Source organism: Betta splendens, chromosome 6 (assembly GCF_900634795.4).
Source record: "Betta splendens chromosome 6, fBetSpl5.4, whole genome shotgun sequence".
NCBI lineage: Eukaryota > Metazoa > Chordata > Actinopteri > Anabantiformes > Osphronemidae > Betta > Betta splendens.
This window is the reverse complement of record NC_040886.2, coordinates 5,777,098-5,784,454: the sequence shown is the minus strand read 5'-3', so window position 1 is coordinate 5,784,454 and position 7,357 is coordinate 5,777,098.

Sequence of the window (7,357 nt, the reverse complement as noted above, 5' to 3'; positions counted from 1 at the left end):
GCTGATAAAGCTCGCTATTTTGGGCTTTGAGCAAACAATTAACACTTCCACCGAAGCCTGTCTCCGTAATGAGGTTGAGTCTTCATGCCTTTGTGCTCCTGCTATTCCTTTGTTTCTGTGTGTCTTCATTTATTTATCTATTTATGTGGAGCCGGGCTTTTATCCCCTGGTTAGTTCTCTCCACACCAGATCGAAGCAGGAGGCGAAGAGGCCTCGGGTCAGGTCCTCTGCTCCGGCCGACAGCACTATGTCTGGCATTTACTGTGACGGTTTACTGATTACTTTTAATTAGATTTCACTTTGAAGTAAAATTCAAACGTACAAACCAAAAACGTGGTGAATGAGTGTTGATTTGTTATTATTGCAGCCAGAACACTTCGTAGTGTTTTGTAGCATTTTTATGCGTGTTTAATTGTGGATTCTTACACAGTATATAATAGGAAATGGGTTTTGCTCTAATTCTAGTACCTTCAAATAGACAGAATCCTTAAACAACTGTTTCTGTTGAGCTAATGCTAATAAAAACAACAGTCAGCAAATAGGAAAATGTTCCCAGCTAATCTGCTAATTGCTTCGTTTTCCACTGCCGTGTATGTTGAGCTGACGTGTCCACTGACAAACGGCGCTGTGTTCCCACATGCTGAACTAGAATTACTGCCACTGCTTCACAGTTGTGACCTGTCGAGTTGTAGTTTTCTTGCAGGTGAACAGGTCACTGACGCGTCACTGATGCCTTATTAGTGCCCAAAGTACAGAAACACTAAAATGTGATGCCACAGGAGCCTTGACCTTTGACCTCAATCTTGAGTTGGTCAGTGCATAGATGTTCCTTCAGACAAACTTTATCTGCTTTTGCTTCTTACGTCACTGTTTGTGTGTTGCTGTTTTTGTCTTTTTGTCATGGAGCAAAATGTGTGATCGCACCTGATTAAACAAGTGTCTCAGCAGGATATTAAAGAGGTTAAAACAAGTGATCATCACACATACAGTACAGCGATGTGATGAAAACATGTTGATTCAGCCCCATTTGTGTGTCTCTTTCCAGTTTAGAGCGACTTGGGGACACGTTGTATTTATAACTAATAGATCAGATCAATAATTAACCAACCAGGTCGTCTTCATAGCGACGCAATGGGACGACCTACACTGTCATTGATGTTTCCTGCAGCAGACAAACCGAGTTCATACATAAACATGTGCTGCACTGCTGCTCTGAGTTACGCTGTGAGCTACTGTACTGACTTGGTGTAATGCACTCAGAGTGGGTTCCCCATATTAGTGCTTCTCACTGTAAGTGCTGCTAGTCGCCTCCCTGAAGCTGCTGTGTTCGCATCAAAACAGATGCTATCATCATCTGCTTTTAATGTGATTTCACCTTTATTATTTTAGGAGGGATTATTAATATTTTATGAGCAAATAACATCTCCCTTAAAAACCTGCAGGTACCCACTGTTTTATTGTACATAAAACTCCCTTTGCTCTCGTTTAAACATTTTTACGGATTATTTCTTCTACAGTCATAGCATTTATTAGCATCCTCCTCTCTGTTTATTGGCCGCTTGCGTCGCTCATAGTAGTGAACACATTTGTTTTATATTTGAATGTTTGTACTAAAAATCCCATCATGATTCAAAATAGTGTAAATGTTCACTATTACTGTGTGGAATTTAGGTCATGTTGACTACATTTTATTTATTTTAGGCAGATAATGTAATACAGACCTATGAAAATAATAATGCGGCTTATGCAGTGGATTCTCATTTCTTCTGGGTCATGCATTCAAGTTATTAGTTATAGACTTGAAGTAGAGGAAAATGAATGGTGGAAGCCTATACCACCTCTCCAGTACTGTAATGGAAACCTCAAATGTGATTCTACTCGATATCATACAGTAAGTTAGAATTTAATGGTGAGAGACAAACTGGGAAAGTCTCCAAGTGTCTACATTTAAAGACAAATAGTTTTACTTTCTTAAATCTCTGCGGTTGGAGCGCTCCTGACAGAACGCCCATCCTCTGGTGGAGCCACTGTCTGCAGGATCAGATCAGATCAGATCAGGCAGCAGATAAAAGCTGGACCGGCTGCATCTGGTCATATGTATGCTAATGTCTCATATGTTAACTACAGTATTGTTTGGGGTTAGGGCAAAATTGTTTATTTACATCACAACAACTGAAATGTGCAAATGTTTTTCTTTTTTTAATAAATGAGTTTTCTTGCATGTTTGTAGTCAATAATGAACCTTATCTGCTCGTTTCTTTTTTCTTTTTTTTTTTCATAAATACTCGAGTCCTATGAAGAATGAGCCTTAAACACACACCATCACCTGTAGCTGCGTAACATCAAATATCAACACTTTGTGAACAATGGGACTTTGAGAAATAGCAAATCTGAAAAAAGACTGAAATCATTAGAGTTGTTTGGTCCAGTCCAACCAACATGTGGCCTGTCAATCAATCTGAATTTGACACAAGTGCTTGGATCTGCATACGTGGGAGGGGGAACAGCTTATTGTTACTGTATATAATGACCTAAAGCTAACATTATAGTTTTTAGTTTAGCAAAGATGGAATTCTTTCCATCATCAATTCAAGGAAGAGCTTTATTTATTTACTTTACAGTAAGTAAACAGCTGTTTACTAGTGTTGAAGCTTTCCTCCAGAAGATACTGAATTTAAACGAAAGATGCCTGAAGCAACAACACATTTAGCGAGACATGTATTTATTTGCATCCCACTGTGACCACCTCAAGAAAATGTTACCACAAAAACAAACCCGTCAGAGGACACGCACACAAAAACAAACGCGCATCGTCCCCGTTCACACCAAACTTTGGTGGCAAAGAAAGTGCACATTCTAGGTGAGATGAACTGTTCGGCTGCGAGAATCCAAATGAGGCCATTAGCGTCTCGGCTCATCCTGTTTTATACCCTCTTGTGTGCGTCGTCTCCCTCCCCTCCTCTCTGTCATGATCTGTGTCTTTGTTTCTAGTTGTTCCCTGTTTCACGTCATGTCCTGCTTGTCATATTTCACGCCATGTCCTGTGTAACACTACTTCCTGTTTTATTTTGGTAGTCTCCTGGTTTCTGTTCCTGCTTTAGCTTTACTTCCGGTTTTTGTCTTGTCACAGCTGTCCCTGCTCCACCTGATCGTTATCCTCACCTGCACTGTATCAGTTAATTACTCACCTGTGTATTTAGTCACCTCCTGTTCCCGTAGTCACTTGCCAGATTGTTGAGTTGAGCGTCCCTAGTTTCCTGAGTTCCCTGAGTGTTCATGTTCTCGTGTCTTATTCCTGTTTGCACCGTGTATCCTGCCCGACCCTGGATTATCTACTGACCATTGTAACCCTGCCTTCGTGCTGTGCATGTGGGTCCGCCGCCTGCCCGAGTCCCTGACAGAACAATCTGGCCAAACTTGGACCCAGCCAGCACTTAGCCTCCGGTCAGGCATCCCAGACAGCGTCGCCCGACGGGTCCACCTCCTCTGCTCTCCTCCAGTTGCGTTTCTCTTCGCCCACCTCATGAACACCGCCGATTCGGCAGCAGACCAGGGCGCGAGAGAACAACTGTTCATGGAAGCAGCCGCTCTCGTCCTGAGGGAGCCTGTCCTGCGTGAGGCCCTGCAACTCCCGGGCCTGCAGCCAGCGGCCGCTTCATGCCCCACCTCTCAGTCAGTTCAACCTCGCCATGCTCATGCCCCGGTGCAGCCCTGTCGTCTCCAGGCCCCAGTCCAGTCGAGCCCAGTCCAGATCCCAGTTCAGCCCAGTCACGCTCAGTCCTTGTCCCAGTCAGAGGGCACCGTCCGTCTGACGGCTGTTAGTCCCACCCAATCAGGCCCGACGTCTCCCCCGTCGAGCTCGGCAGCTGTAAGCTGTCATGCCAGCTCCGGAGGGGACGCCGTTCCAGTCCCTGTCGGCCATGTTGCGGCCGTTCCAGTCCCTGTCGGCCATGTTGCGGCCGTTCCAGTCCCTGTCGGCCATGTTGCGGCCGTTCCAGTCCCTGTCGGCCATGTTGCGGCCGTTCCAGTTCCTGTTCCTGTCGGCCATGTTGCGGCCGTTCCAGTTCCTGTTCCTGTCGGCCAAGTAGATGCCGTTCCAGTTCCTGTTCCTGTCGGCCAAGTAGATGCCGTTCCAGTTCCTGTTCCTGTCGGCCAAGTAGATGCCGTTCCTGTTCCTGTCGGCCAAGTAGATGCCGTTCCTGTCCCTGTCGGCCAAGTAGATGCCGTTCCTGTCCCTGTCGGCCAAGTAGATGCCGTTCCTGTCCCTGTCGACCAAGTTGAGGTCGTTCCTGTCCCTGTCGACCAAGTTGAGGTCGTTCCAGTTCCTGTCTCTGTCGGCCCAGTTGAGGTCGTTCCAGTTCCTGTCTCTGTCGGCCCAGTTGAGGTCGTTCCAGTTCCTGTCTCTGTCGACCAAGTTGAGGTCGTTCCAGTTCCTGTCCCTGTCGGCCCAGTTGAGGTCGTTCCCGTAGGCCAAGTTGAGGTCGTTCCCGTAGGCCAAGTTGAGGGCGTTCCCGTAGGCCAAGTTGAGGGCGTTCCCGTAGGCCAAGTTGAGGGCGTTCCCGTAGGCCAAGTAGAGGTCACCCCTGTCTCTGATCCCGTTCCCGTCGGCCCTGTAGCAGTCGTTCCAGTCCCCGTTCCTGTCGGCCCTGTAGCGGTCGTTCCAGTCCCCGTTCCTGTCGGCCCTGTAGCGGTCGTTCCAGTCCCCGTCCCTGTCGGCCCTGTAGCGGTCGTTCCAGTCCCCGTTCCTGTCGGCCCTGTAGCGGTCGTTCCAGTCCCCGTCACCCTTGGAGCCGCAGCGCCCGCCGGCCCCCAGGAGGAGGCGGCGCCTGCTGCAGTTCCTGCGCACCTCCAGGAGGAGGTCGCGCCAGCCGCAGTTCCTGCGCACCTCCAGGAGGAGGTCGCGCCAGCCGCAGTTCCTGCGCACCTCCAGGAGGAGGTCGCGCCAGCCGCAGTTCCTGCGCACCTCCAGGAGGAGGTCGCGCCAGCCGCAGTTCCTGCGCACCTCCAGGAGGAGGTCGCGCCAGCCGCAGTTCCTGCGCACCTCCAGGAGGGGGTCGCGCCCGTCGCAGTCCCGGCGGACCTCCAGGAGGGGGTCGCGCCCGTCGCAGTCCCGGCGGACCTCCAGGAGGGGGTCGCGCCCGTCGCAGTCCCGGCGGACCTCCAGGAGGGGGTCGCGCCCGTCGCAGTCCCGGCGGACCCCCAGGAGGGGGTCGCGCCCGTCGCAGTCCCGGCGGACCTCCAGGAGGGGGTCGCGCCCGTCGCAGTCCCGGCGGACCTCCAGGAGGGGGTCGCGCCCGTCGTAGTCCCGGCGGACCTCCAGGAGGGGGTCGCGCCCGTCGCAGTCCCGGCGGACCTCCAGGAGGGGGTCGCGCCCGTCATAGTTCCTGCCGACCTCCAGGAGGGGGTCGCGCTCGTCGCAGCTTCCGCCGCACCGGCATCGGTTCCTGGCGGCCCGGCTCCGGCTGCACCTGCGTTGGTTCCTGTCTCTCGTCGCGGTGGTCCAAGGAGGACGCCGCTGGTTCCCGTCTCTCGTCGCGGTGGTCCAAGGAGGACGCCGCTGGTTCCCGTCTCTCGTCGCGGTGGTCCAAGGAGGACGCCGCTGGTTCCTGTCTCTCGTCGCGGTGGTCCAAGGAGGACGCCGCTGGTTCCTGTCTCTCGTCGCGGTGGTCCAAGGAGGACGCCGCTGGTTCCTGTCTCTCGTCGCGGTGGTCCAAGGAGGACGCCGCTGGTTCCTGTCTCTCGTCGCGGTGGTCCAAGGAGGACGCCGCTGGTTCCTGGCTCTCGTTGCGGTGGTCCAAGGAGGACGCCGCTGGTTCCTGCCTCGTCCTTGTCTCGGCCGCCGGACTGGTGGCCTCGCCCTCGGCGCCTCCTGCTGCCTGGATGGCGCTGCCTCCTGCGGCGACGTCCGCCTCGACTCCTCAGCCTCCTGGATCAGCGTCCGCCAGGAGGACAGCGCCGTCGGGGGGGATCCCCGTGGACGCTGGCCCAGCCCAAGGGCACTGGGTGTGCTCCTCTACCTCAGCGGCGGCTGAGCAGGGTCTCGCCACGCCATCACCCTCCGTGAGGGAATCCCTGAACTTCGTGTCTTCCCTGTTCGTGGACTTTGTTATGTGGACTCTTGTTTTGGCCCTCCCCCGGTCCTCCCTCCACCCACCCTGCTCATGTACCTTGAGGGGTAGGGATTCGGTCCCTCCGCCTGGGACCACCCTCCGCCCGCCCTGGTTTGGGGGGGGGGGCTTCCGTGGGCGCCGTGGAAGGCGCCATAGGGGGGGGGGTACTGTCATGATCTGTGTCTTTGTTTCTAGTTGTTCCCTGTTTCACGTCATGTCCTGCTTGTCATATTTCACGCCATGTCCTGTGTAACACTACTTCCTGTTTTATTTTGGTAGTCTCCTGGTTTCTGTTCCTGCTTTAGCTTTACTTCCGGTTTTTGTCTTGTCACAGCTGTCCCTGCTCCACCTGATCGTTATCCTCACCTGCACTGTATCAGTTAATTACTCACCTGTGTATTTAGTCACCTCCTGTTCCCGTAGTCACTTGCCAGATTGTTGAGTTGAGCGTCCCTAGTTTCCTGAGTTCCCTGAGTGTTCATGTTCTCGTGTCTTATTCCTGTTTGCACCGTGTATCCTGCCCGACCCTGGATTATCTACTGACCATTGTAACCCTGCCTTCGTGCTGTGCATGTGGGTCCGCCGCCTGCCCGAGTCCCTGACACTCTCCCCTCCTCACCCGCGCTCGGCTTTTCATTTCCTCCTTGCGCCTCATAATGTCTCCGCTCCTTTTATTTCTCACATTTTTCCCCTCGCGCTCCTTTTTTTAGCCCCGCGTCCTTTTCTTCCTCCGCCTCCTTTATGTCCTCCTCCCTCTGCCGTGTCCTTGCTGCCCTTTGATGTCAATCAAAGGCAGGATAATTAGAGGTAATGTTTCCAGTGCATGTGCCCACAAAGGGCCCAGCAACTCCCGCTGCCTCGTCACTTCATGATTCAGCATCTTGCTTTCCAGGGTCACAAACTATAAATCTACAAGTCCTTTATCTTGACCATGTGCAAACGATGATCAAAGGGTCTAATTACTGGCACTGTATTTATATATTATATAATTCTGATGATATAACACATTCAGGAGTGTAAGTCTAATGTGTATTTAGTAGAGTGCAGAAGTTACACTTTTTGTGGAACTACATTTTGCTGTAAGAACACTTTCATTGATTTGCATTGTTCGTCTTAATCGTTTCATAATTGCGAGACCATGAAGCAGCAGGATTCTCGTGATGGGCTCCAGTTGAAATCGGACTGAAGCTCTCACTTTACTTACTGATCTCTGCCTTTTTCTCTTTTACTCGTCTCTCTCCCTCGCA